Source organism: Cajanus cajan, chromosome 3 (assembly GCF_000230855.2).
Source record: "Cajanus cajan strain Asha chromosome 3, NIPB_CcT2T_4, whole genome shotgun sequence".
Taxonomy (NCBI): Eukaryota; Viridiplantae; Streptophyta; class Magnoliopsida; order Fabales; family Fabaceae; genus Cajanus; species Cajanus cajan.
This window is the reverse complement of record NC_138519.1, coordinates 12,961,432-12,975,229: the sequence shown is the minus strand read 5'-3', so window position 1 is coordinate 12,975,229 and position 13,798 is coordinate 12,961,432. Positions and strand designations below refer to the sequence as shown.

At 31.3% G+C, this 13,798-nt stretch overlaps 1 long non-coding RNA gene across 1 annotated transcript; it reads right to left on the bottom strand.

Moving 5' to 3' along the window:
- Nucleotides 1-8,118: 8,118 nt before the first annotated feature.
- Nucleotides 8,119-12,908, bottom strand: LOC145955559 (uncharacterized). The gene is made up of 2 exons (XR_014432201.1): nt 12,347-12,908; nt 8,119-11,463 (listed from the first exon to the last, which is right to left on the bottom strand). It is a non-coding gene; the product is annotated as an uncharacterized LOC145955559 (long non-coding RNA).
- Between the last annotated feature and the right edge of the window lie 890 nt (nt 12,909-13,798).

Here is a 13,798-nt window from a genome sequence, read left to right as displayed (position 1 = left end):
TTCTAAAACTCCATGGATTTCACCTTCGTTCTCACTCAAATCTTCCATGAACCTGCAATCCCAGGAGACCCAATCCATGCAACAACTCAAATGCACCACTACCAACCACATGTAACCCAAAAATATCAAGAATCACAACATGCATGCACCAAGATTCAAGAGATCATCAAGAACAACCACATGGTTTCAGCTTTACCACATGTAACCAACCCAGCTCAATAAATCAACCCCCAAATCACATCCTAGATGAAGATCCAACTACATGCAAGCCAAAATGTATGACAACTCGAGTTCTAGCTTCCCTTACCTCGGAGAAGAAGAATCCGAGCTTTGGGGGAAGAAGAAGACAAGCTTTCACACGACTCTGAGTTATTTCCCAACTTCAAGCTCTCCAGCACCAAAACCCAATTTCTCTTCAACTTAATCTTCAGAGAACAGGAAGAGAGGAGAAAAGGATTTAGCTTCAGCCAAGAAGATGAAATGAAAAGTAAAGAAAGAACGGAGTCGGGGCTTACAAGTGGAACACGATAAAATAATTAGGAAAGCTATGAATTTTAAAGGGAAAACATTGTTCTAGAGTGTAATAACCCAATTTTGTCCAAAATAATGTTAAAAATAATTAAAAGAAAGAAAAACAAATTATGAAAATAGAGTTTCATTTTGTTTAAGGATGGTCAAATGAGTCCAAGGGATAGTGTGGAGATTGGCATCAACAATACATCGAGTCCTCACTCCTCAGTTTGGACAAGCTATTCACGACAATTCATCCTCTTGGGAGCACCTTCATCCTTTTGATTGTTCTATGCGAGCTCAAGGAGGTTTGAGGATAAACTTTTATGTTGCAGTCTCAATCGGAGGAGATGGAGAAGCTACTAACCGCTAACGTTCCTTTGACTTAATTATTGCTTACAATTTATCATCAATTAAATAAAAAACCAAAGCCAAATTATGGTATGTTAGTGGGGGAATATAGCATGTTCACCATTGTTTCACACTATTTTCAGGATATTTTAAATATTATCCTTTTGAATCCACATCGCTTAGCAAGGCTGAATGTTGTGAATGTGTCCTTCGGGAAACTCAAACAAGTGCAGCTGCGAAAGATTTTTTCCCTTTGACAGGCCTGATGCATAAAGCATATTGTAAAAAAAAAGGGGAGTGCATTTCACGTTAGTAGAAGGGATTGAATTTCCAAGGGGAGATCTCATTTCTTGGAGGAAGCACCGTCAATATACATAAAACAGAAAAAACATTGTGCAGGCACGGAGGTGGAAGAAAACACTCTTTTTAGGAAAGAAGTGTTACACACTCTTGGAGAAAAAGACCCATGCGGACTCTTCTTCAGCGGATCACCCGCTGATCATTTTAAAAAGCGATGGGGGGGCATTCAAAAGAGAGGATTCGTTCCAGAAAGGAGGAGACGCTGGGATTATTGGTCCACGAAAAGTCTTTCATTCTCTTTCTCCATATCTTTGACCTCCTGGGAATGCAAACAGGCCCAAGCATTTGGTAGCTGGGCATACGCTCTCCTCCTAACAACATCCCCGTAAGCACTAAGCTACACACAAACTGTAAGCCTCACTACGGGAGTCACGTACGTGTACAGTTTCTTTTGTTTGTCTATTTTATTTGCCACACTCTTCTTTCATTTGCATGGGAATATGGTTATATGTTATTTGCTTTTGGTCAAGGTTTTTTTTTCTTTGATGCGTGTCTTTGAGTGCGTTTCTTTGCTGCCTTATTTTCCTGCGTGTTCTTATTTTATGTTATGTTCCATGACGATATTGAATCTGCACTATCATCTAAAATTTGTTTGTGAAAAAGGAGCTTGTCTAGTCAATGATAAAATGACTCCTAACTAAAATATTGTATACGTTGTCCGATGCATCTTTCAAACTGTGACATCTTATCTTTAAATGGTTAATTAGATATGACATCTTTTTAACCTTTGAATTTAAAGTACAAGCTGTGACAGCTTATCTTTAAATTTTTTCTCCAAAAACAAAAATGTCCAACCAAGAAATTTTTAACATCATAACATTCTCTAGCAATAATTATAATTAAAATTTTATTGAATTGACTTTGGTGTACACCTTAGTCAATTTTTATATTTTTAGGGTGAATGAGCTGAGATAATTCAAGAATCCTATATTTAACAAAAATAAAATTTAATTTAAAAATATCAACACACAAATATTTCCTACAAAGAACTACGTGATTCTGATTCTTCATTACACATGAAGATACGTAGGAGCAAGAAATAAATCTTGTCGAGCCAAAAAAATAAAAATATATTATTTTCCTTTTATATAACAATAATAATTTAGTTAAATAAAATATATTTGATCATTTTAGTGAGATAAATATTTTTAGAAATTATAAATAATTAGTTTAATTAATTAAAGGTAATCGTCTTAGGACGAACGTTATGAGGTGCTAATACCTTCCTCACACGTAATCGACTCCCGAACTCAAAAATTTGGTTTTCGTAGACTATTTTCTATTTTATGATTTTTCTAATGTTTTTCCGTAAAAAATAACATTGGTGGGGACTCCTCTTTTTTAATTTATTTTTCACCGTCCCGTCGCGACCGAGGTTGCTACATAGAGTATACTAAAATTCACTTAGAACCACCACAAATTTAATTGTCCTAAGTGAGCTAAGTTAGAGAGTAACATTGAAAAACTACATCAACTCACTCAAAGCTGTAATGACCTGTCGTGGCCGTCACACTACGAAACAACACTACACACTACTGAAATATTTATACTAAAATAGTATAATAAAATATTTACAATACAAGTTGCTAATCAAGCAACCAACAACAAATAAATTATATACAACAAAGTATGCTACTATAAGGTAACCTACAACAAAATATTCATCTCCAGGCACCTCCTATGGTCTCTAGCAGCTATCTCCCAACCTATCCCTGCCTTGCTTTCATACAACGTATGATCATCGTAGTCCAAACCACATGGAAACATGTAAGGGTAAGCTAGAGACAATAAACAACTCATAAATATCAAATATGCAACATAACAACTATAATCATCTTCACCTCCGACATAGAAGACAAACAACACATATATTACACATCTTTCAACAACACATGTTTAAAACAGCTTACAACATAACAACACTATCATCATTCTCAACAGGGTCAACATACAACACAATCACAACTTAACAACCACTACAAGAAAATTCGCTATTACAGACGGCCAGAATCCGTGGGAAATGCCAAAAATTCGTGGGTAATAGTGCATTTCTGACGGATTACCGACGGACACTAATCCGTCGATAAATTGCTCGTCTGAAATATTTACCGATGGATTTTTATCCGTAGGTAACTTTCTGACGGATTTTCCCACGGATTTTATCCGTGGGAAATTACCCTGAAGGAATTTTTCGTGAAAATTATAATTTTTTTTAATTTTAATAAATTTATTAATGTAACAACCCTCATATTTGGCCTCTTAGGGGTTCTATTTCACGATATTTCATTGTTTAGCGTGTTTTATCCTTATTTATGCAATTTCTGGGAAACTTCATCCTTATTTGTGCAATTTCTAGGAAACTTCCCAGAAGGTCACCCATTCCTGTACTACTCCAGGTCAAACATGCTTAATTGTGAAGTTTTGATGAGTAGGCTATCGAAATGTATATGTATGTTGTCAGTATAACTTGTACAAATTAATTCATTTAAGTCATCCTCAAATATACAATTTCATATTTGTACTGTAATAATAATATATAATAATTTTATATTACAAATAATAATAATTAATAATAATATATTTAATTATTATTTATTTATATGTACTTACTTTTATAATTAACATATACTTATTTTTACTTAAAATTATAATTTAAATTATTTAATTTTATAATTTATAATGATAATATAATTTATAAAATTATAAATATTTATTTATTACATACTTATAAATTAAATTTTAATATTTTAAATAAATTATTAATTAATTTGATATATTTATTTACCTTAAATCAAACATATAAAATTCAAAAAATGTATTTATCCTTGTTTTTTTTTTCTTCTAATTATCAACTATTAATAAAATACTAACTTAAAATCTTATCTAATTATATATAATATTCTCATATCAAATTTAAAACCAGATATTAGTTATACAAAAATATTAAGATCATATAGTAAATTATCAATAAGATTTTAGTTAAATAATTTAAAATAATTAATATTTTAATTAAATTGTTAATTAACAAATAATTTATTCAAAAACTAATTAACTTTTTATATTAATTATTAGTAAAATTTAATAACTTTTAATTTAACAATTAATTGGATCGATAAAATTCAACACACGCCATGAGTTATTGAGCGAAATAACTTTACCAAAAGTTATTTTGTAAGTTATCTTAAATCAAACATATAATATTCAAAAAAATGTATTTATCCTTGTTTTATTTTTTAATTATCAACCATTAATAAAATAATAACTTAAAATCTTATCTAATTATATCATAATATTTTCATATCAAATTTAAAACTAGTTCTTACATTTTCGACAAATATAAATTTGTCTAAAATATTTCATCAATAATATAGCTTTTCCTACAAAAATTTTCTCATCGAAAATATAATTTTTTTGACAGATTTAATTTTGTTTTATAAGAAATCATCTTCGATTAATATAACATTTTGTATATATGATTTAAGAGTAAAAGATTTTTAATTTAACGGTTGAATTTACAAAATTCACATTTAATATAAAGTTATACGTAATCTTGTAACTAATTTTGTCTAAAAAGTAATAGATAATCATACCCTTAACTGATTTTTATTTTATATATTCTAATTTTATTTGTAATAATACGATTATATATTTACATACTTTAATTTTAATAATTTTTTAAGTATATTTTTGTCTTTTCACTTAAAATATTTGAATTTCTATATTTTAATTTGAATTATTTTTTAAGTATATTTTTATCTTTTTGTCTTAAATTTTTGAATTTCTATATTGTAATTTTAATAATTTTTTATTTCTATTATTTATTAATTCTTTTCTTTTTTAATTTTTTTATAACATTATTAAAATATTATAATTTTAATCTCTATAATTTTATCTTACTTTTTTATTTTATAAATATAATTTGGATTATTCATTTTATAATTAAATTAATTTTTTTAATTTTTTTTATGAGTTTACATTCTAAGAATGTATTGAAACCCCTCAATCTTTAATTCTACTGATCGTACTATATGTTATTTTTAAATTTGAACTCCTAAACTTTATTTGTTATGTATGACATTTTATTTTGTATGAATGAACTTGTTTTGATTTATATAATTATGAATGATTTAATATCTTTAAATAGGATAATTATTTAATACAATTTTGAATTTTAAAAAAAATAATTTTTCACAGAATTTTCAACGGATTTCCCACGGATTTGTCCATGGGTAATTTCCACAGATTCGAAGGTTCCGGAACGGGCCGTTCCGAATTCAGTACGGGCCGTTCCGGGTGCATCAGAATGCCTATAAATAGGGTCCTAGGGTATTTGGAAATTGATAACTTGGAGAAGAGGTCCTAGAGAGAGAAAGAAGAGAGAGAAAGGGAGAAAGAGAGAGAGGAGGGGAAGGAAAAGGGGAGAGAGAAGAAGAAGAATCCAGTAGAGGAGGTTCTGTCTAAGGAGAGAAAGGAGGAGGAAGATAGAGGAGGTTCTACTCTAGTTCCGGTCCGGTTTAAGAAAAAGAGGAGGAGGTTCTGCCTGAGTTCCTATTTATCCAGGTACGGGGGAAAAGGGGATTATTTATATGTATAGTACATGAGGGAATTGGGTAGAGGAAGAATTCCTTAGGATTATGATTGATTTTACAATTATTTGATTTGGAGAATTATTGGTTCTATTAAAATTATCTGTGTTGAGGTTTATAAATATGCCTAAGTGTAGGAATGATGATCTGTGAAGAAGAATGAATTGTAAGGAAAATGCGGTGAGCTAGATTTTGGAATAATGAGGGGTTTTACTGTATATATTAATTATTCTATTGATTATTATATTAATGAAAGTTATTGTTATATTACTTGTTAAGAATTAATGATATTGATGTGAATTGCTTGAGGGGGGGTGGATTGTGAAGTCCCACATCGGTTAGGAAGGAGAACGAAGCATGCCATATATATGGGTGTGTGACACCCTCTACCCCAACATAATTACAATAGATATAAACCATCTATATATAAATTCTTTCTTAGTCTAATATAAAATAATTATCTCAAGAATCATTGAGTAAAAGATGCACATTCATAATTTTCAACTGTAAGTATCAAATTGTCAAGAAATAATAAAATAAAGATTATAGATTAATCCCAGTAAAGGTGGCAGGGCCTCCTAGTTAGGAATTAACTTATAATCTTTTAGTAAAATTATAATATGACAAAAATACACACTTTCAACATAAATAACATAAAAATTACAAAAGAAAAATAATAATAATTTAACAATTAGTCTAGCTAATCCCGATGTCACATCCTATCAGAGCGAAACCCAAACAGAAGCCTAAGCTTCACCACCAACATCCTCAGCCTCATGCTAATTATCTGCATCATAATTTAAATATACACAAAAATGACAAGGGAGTGAGAACTTCTCACTCAGTTGCAGATATAGAAATAAAAGTTAAATAGCACACACACACGCAATATAATTCACATATATAATCAATCTCACATATATGCTTATGTATAATGATTTTCTTGACTTGACTCACTAATGTATGCATGTGGCGCCATACGGAAGTTCACATATCATCATTGGTGACCCGAAGGCACACCTATACAATTGTCGGTGACCCTAAGGTACACCTATCATTGGTGTTCATACACCTCGTTAGCATATCGTGGGTGACCCAAAGGTACACCTTGTTAGTCGTGGGTATGCGGCCTCAGCGGCACACCTGGAGTAATATGTGCATATGATGCATGTCATACATTCACAGACTCAACCTTTAGCATGTTACACATATCATATTCATATTTCATAATTAAGAATTATTTCAATAATCCAATTTAATAGTCCAATAGTCCAACAGTCCAAACAGTCCAACAGTCCAAACAGTCCAATAGTCCAACAGTCCAACAATCCAACAGTCCAGAGGTTGCTTAGGTATCATATTTTTCAATAATAATATATTAAGATCTTTTAAGTAAAGTAGGAAGCTTAAAAGGTAATATAAGATAATAAGGAGGCTCAGCCTTCCATTTAAATAATAGATTACAAATTTATAAATACTTAGGAGGCTTAGCCTTCCATTCAAATAACAGATTCTGATATGTAAATAAATAAGATATAAAACAAAACACATCAATAATACATATTCAAAGAAATAAACAACAGGCAAGGGATCGGGAGCCAATCCAACAAACAAACTATTTAACAATTATTCCCACACCCCCAAGCGAGGTTTCCCACTCCCCCCCTTACCTGGGTTTACAGAAATTTGGGCAGAAACTCCTCTCTTCTTTCCTTAAAAGGAATCGAAATTAGGGCAGAATCTCTTCCTCTTTCTTCTTAAACAAGGCACTAGAGCAGAACCTCCTTTTCTTTCTCCTTCTCTCTCTCTTACTTTCTCTCTCTATTTCTCCAGAATTTCCTTCTCTCTAGAATTCTAAATTTTCAAAACCTTAGGCCCCTATTTATAGAATTTTTGAAGTTACTATGCACTATGCACTATTCATTAAAATAATATTATAAATTACTATGCACTATGCACTATTCATTATTATATTCAAATTAATTAAAATTTTGAAACGTAAAGAATCCGCAGCCCACGTTTCAGCCGCCCTTCACTGTGCAATTGCATAGTAAAATACTATTCATACATACGTATTCGTAAATAGTAAAATACGTATACATAAATAGTAAAAATATGTATACATAAATAGTAAAATACGTATACGTAAATAGTAAAATACATAAATAAAATACTTATTCACATAATAAATACATAAAAAAATATTTCTTTTCATTAAATAAAATTTGGGATGTTACAATTCTCCCCTCCTTTTAGAAATTTCGTCCCCGAAATTTTTGCAATGGTAAACTCTTTGCATTCTTACTTCTAATTCTTATGCAACATCACTACCTTGTTGATGTACAACTTTTATCAATTTCCTCAAAGGATTTGCTTAAGGAAAGATCTTGACGAATTTATCCACTTAAACACAAACAAAATCAATTTCTTAAGCGTCTTAGACAAATCTTCCACTAGGGTCTATCTATTCACCATCTTACTTCCAAAATGGAGCATCTAAGTGCTACAAGATTCTTAAAAACTTCTAGTATGCTAGCCATAAATATACAATTGCTTTACTCCTCTCTTCATCTTAGGTCACAAAATATCTTCTTAAGATTTTGGTACATCTTAGTAGTTTCTGAATGGATACTAAAGATACTCTTATGACCTTCTTCTAGGATTGCTTTATTAAATTCTAGCACACTAGGAATGCACAACTTATCCTTAAATCTCAAAACTCCATCCACTCCAAATTTAAACTCACTCTCCATACCTTGATTCAAGTTCTTTACTTCGCTTTCCATATTAGACCATCACGCTTCCCTTGCGCCACTCTGATACATTTTAGTAACTCCTAAATAAATGTTAAGAGTACTCTTATGTCCTTTCAAGTTTTATAACTAAACATCCAACTGTGTCCTTTCTAATCTCTTGCTTATTTGGGTCACTAATAAAGGATCTAACTCCTAGTTCCTCTAATCTCATCTATTAGTTACTTCCAACATAAATAATTCAATGCTACTATGGTAATCTTACACATCAAGCATAAGTTTCTAAATTCTGCAATCAAATTCAATCCTTAAATCATCAAAATAATAATTTGGTTATCATTGTAATCCAGATATTTGCCACAACATCAACACCTAAGCATTAGATACACATATCAGATCACTAATTTTACTACTCTATCTACAACCAATTCAAACTCTTCTATGATCAATTCTAAAGATCAGGTACCTAAGCATAATGTACACTCGGTATCCATATCAGTCCTCAAGTTTCACCATTTCATCTTCACCCAAGTCATAATCATATCCATCACCTTAACCTATAGCCTTATAACTTGTTACCAAAATAAATCAACTAATTATGCTCCTATAATTTTCTTCAACAATCCATTCGCTATTCATACTTAATCTCACAATACTAGAAGTAACCTTATAATCCAAACTTAAATTTCTAATTTAAGCCAAAAAGATTCATCTCTCTAATCATAATGAAAGATAAAGATTTCCTCAAAACATCAATCACCACAATGGCTTTAGCCAAATAATAAGATCAAAATTTTACTCCTTAAGAAATTTCAACTATTTCTTTTATCTCGTATTCAACCCCTTTGGTCAAAATATATTTAAGGTTCTTATGATCACTAAATACCTCAACCATAGAATCATATAGTTAGTGTTTCCAAATCTTAATATAAATGACAAAGTCGCTAACAAGGTTATGGGTAAGGTAATTTCTCTCATGAATTTTCAATTTCTTAGAAACATAAGCTACTATCTTTTCTTCTTGCCACAATATTCTTCCTAAACCTATTTTCAGAGACATATTTATATATCACAATAATCTTACTAAAATCTAGTAATATTAACACTAGTCAATCTTTCCTTAAGAGTTTGAAAACTACTTCCTCAATTGTTATCCCATACTAATGTAACTCCTTTCTAGTCAATTCAGTCAAAGGTAATAGTAAGTAATTCAAAGAAGTAAGCAACGAAATGATTTGGGTAGTTAAAAATATACACAGGTTCAAGAATTCCTGATATAGATTATCCTTACGGTTGATTCCAAGGGTAGGCAAGAAACAACCTAGTGAACTGAAAAATCTTAATAACCAAAGAAACGAAGGCAAAAGCAATTTTTATAGTGAGAGCAGTTTAAACCATGAACAGTTGTTAAAAAAAAATTACTCACTGAATTTTCATATAAACTATCAAACAAGACTCCTGATTTTACTAATTGACTCAGGTATCTCTCACTTAAGCACAACTTAAGTAGATCTTCCTCCGCAAGAAATTTCATGGTCTAAAATACTCACCTCATACAATCCAAATTCATACTTAGACAATCTAGTTTAAATCTATTTTTATGCCTAACAACTCAAAATATCATGATAGCATATATCTACCTGACAAACCGAGTTGTATTCATCCAAGTGATTTCAAACCTATCTCAAACGAAAGTTAAGTGAATAAGCTACAACTCTTTATGAAAACATAAGATTTCCAAGAGATCATCTCTTTAGCTAAAGATTCAAATATCACCACTAATAAATTCAGTGCTTACTAAATTTCTAATCACCAAGGCAGTCATAACTTGAAGTTCTAGATTTTTGTTTCATCTTATCCTAGTTCTATTGAAAAGATAATATCTAAAGCCATATTCTTCATAAAGACCTCAAAATATAAATTTTGTCGATATAATACTCATACTATCATAACAAACTATAATGAAAATATTTTCGACACCAAATAGCAATAATGTATCAATATATCTAATGCCACAAAATACCTCAATTTTTTCCAAATTCACTACTTAATTTCTCATTCAAGTCTCTCCTTACTTTTCTCAATCAAAACAACTCACATGCTACCTAAACCATAAATAATTAACATACCAATAATAACACTTAAGGGAATTAACATCATTTCGATCTCTCACCAAAGAGACAACCACCTTTAGATTCAACCTGCTACAACTATAGATGTCAGAAACTTCACCAATCATAAACTCTTAGTACACTCAATATATCACCTCCCATCCAAGGTTCTAATAATTCGAGTTGGCTAACACTATCATGATTATCATTCCTCTGATTACAAACTAACTTAACAATCTCAAACTCAACAATATCAACACAAGACGAACATCATCATCATAGTACACAACAAACAAGACATAGTCAGAGTACACAACAGAGTCATGATAAGCACATAACACACACGGTTGATAAAATCGACTTGCTCTGATACCACTAAATGTGACACCCTCTACCCCAACATAATTACAATAGATATAAACCATCTATATATAAATTCTTTCTTAGTCTAATATAAAATAATTATCTCAAGAATCATTGAGTAAAAGATGCACATTCATAATTTTCAACTGTAAGTATCAAATTGTCAAGAAATAATAAAATAAAGATTATAGATTAATCCCAGTAAAGGTGGCAGGGCCTCCTAGTTAGGAATTAACTTATAATCTTTTAGTAAAATTATAATATGACAAAAATACACACTTTCAACATAAATAACATAAAAATTACAAAAGAAAAATAATAATAATTTAACAATTAGTCTAGCTAATCCCGATGTCACATCCTATCAGAGCGAAACCCAAACAGAAGCCTAAGCTTCACCACCAACATCCTCAGCCTCATGCTAATTATCTGCATCATAATTTAAATATACACAAAAATGACAAGGGAGTGAGAACTTCTCACTCAGTTGCAGATATAGAAATAAAAGTTAAATAGCACACACACACGCAATATAATTCACATATATAATCAATCTCACATATATGCTTATGTATAATGATTTTCTTGACTTGACTCACTAATGTATGCATGTGGCGCCATACGGAAGTTCACATATCATCATTGGTGACCCGAAGGCACACCTATACAATTGTCGGTGACCCTAAGGTACACCTATCATTGGTGTTCATACACCTCGTTAGCATATCGTGGGTGACCCAAAGGTACACCTTGTTAGTCGTGGGTATGCGGCCTCAGCGGCACACCTGGAGTAATATGTGCATATGATGCATGTCATACATTCACAGACTCAACCTTTAGCATGTTACACATATCATATTCATATTTCATAATTAAGAATTATTTCAATAATCCAATTTAATAGTCCAATAGTCCAACAGTCCAAACAGTCCAACAGTCCAAACAGTCCAATAGTCCAACAGTCCAACAATCCAACAGTCCAGAGGTTGCTTAGGTATCATATTTTTCAATAATAATATATTAAGATCTTTTAAGTAAAGTAGGAAGCTTAAAAGGTAATATAAGATAATAAGGAGGCTCAGCCTTCCATTTAAATAATAGATTACAAATTTATAAATACTTAGGAGGCTTAGCCTTCCATTCAAATAACAGATTCTGATATGTAAATAAATAAGATATAAAACAAAACACATCAATAATACATATTCAAAGAAATAAACAACAGGCAAGGGATCGGGAGCCAATCCAACAAACAAACTATTTAACAATTATTCCCACACCCCCAAGCGAGGTTTCCCACTCCCCCCCTTACCTGGGTTTACAGAAATTTGGGCAGAAACTCCTCTCTTCTTTCCTTAAAAGGAATCGGAATTAGGGCAGAATCTCTTCCTCTTTCTCCTTAAACAAGGCACTAGAGCAGAACCTCCTTTTCTTTCTCCTTCTCTCTCTCTTACTTTCTCTCTCTATTTCTCCAGAATTTCCTTCTCTCTAGAATTCTAAATTTTCAAAACCTTAGGCCCCTATTTATAGAATTTTTGAAGTTACTATGCACTATGCACTATTCATTAAAATAATATTATAAATTACTATGCACTATGCACTATTCATTATTATATTCAAATTAATTAAAATTTTGAAACGTAAAGAATCCGCAGCCCACGTTTCAGCCGCCCTTCACTGTGCAATTGCATAGTAAAATACTATTCATACATACGTATTCGTAAATAGTAAAATACGTATACATAAATAGTAAAAATATGTATACATAAATAGTAAAATACGTATACGTAAATAGTAAAATACATAAATAAAATACTTATTCACATAATAAATACATAAAAAAATATTTCTTTTCATTAAATAAAATTTGGGATGTTACAGGGTGTGGATACCTTCCTTGTGTGGAGGCCTTTTGGGGTGGCATGCGTGCCATTGCCAGAAGCAAAACCGTGAGGCCGTGGGCCAAAGCGGACAATATCCACATGCGGGTTGCTTGGGCTGTTACACATCCAAATTTCAAACTCAATTTATTGTTGAAATTCCATATAATAATACTCGGTGCAGTAATAGTTACCATACCATTTTAACATCTCCCGTATATGTTTGTGTTAATGTTGAAGAGTATAAAAGTTTTTTCCCTCTCATATAATCTATATCCATGCAATAGAGCAAGTGTGCCTCAGGTTTGCCCCTTATTTGTCAAAGCCACCTGCATCATGCATTGATGCCTTATGGCTTGCACATATTATTTGAAAAAGACAGACTCCTATATAGGATCCAGTGATACACCAATTCAGAAAATACCGAACCGTAAGTTTAACCATGACTAACTCATGAACCAAAATCTTTCATTAACATGTCTATAGTCAAAATACCCCATCTGAAATCACTTATATCTATATCTCTGAGTACACCAAGCAGTATCAGTCCAAGTTGCTTCCAAAAAAATCCATATCAATTGTTGTAGTATCTCCTCTGTCCTCCCTATACTTATATCACACCTTTATGCCATCCTTTCCTCGTAACCACATAAGGAATCCCCTCTCCCCAAGCTTTCATTTACAACATTTATTGGATTAATATAGATTAGCTAGTTGTATGTTACTGCTGATAACAGGTTGTTATAGCTTGTCTACCTATTATTGCAGGTCACTGATATATATATATATAGTTGTACACCTTCACAAGAACATGTAGGCAATTTTAGTAGTATTCAAAAAGTCTTCTTCTTCTTTCAATTTTGTCATATTCTACATTAATTATT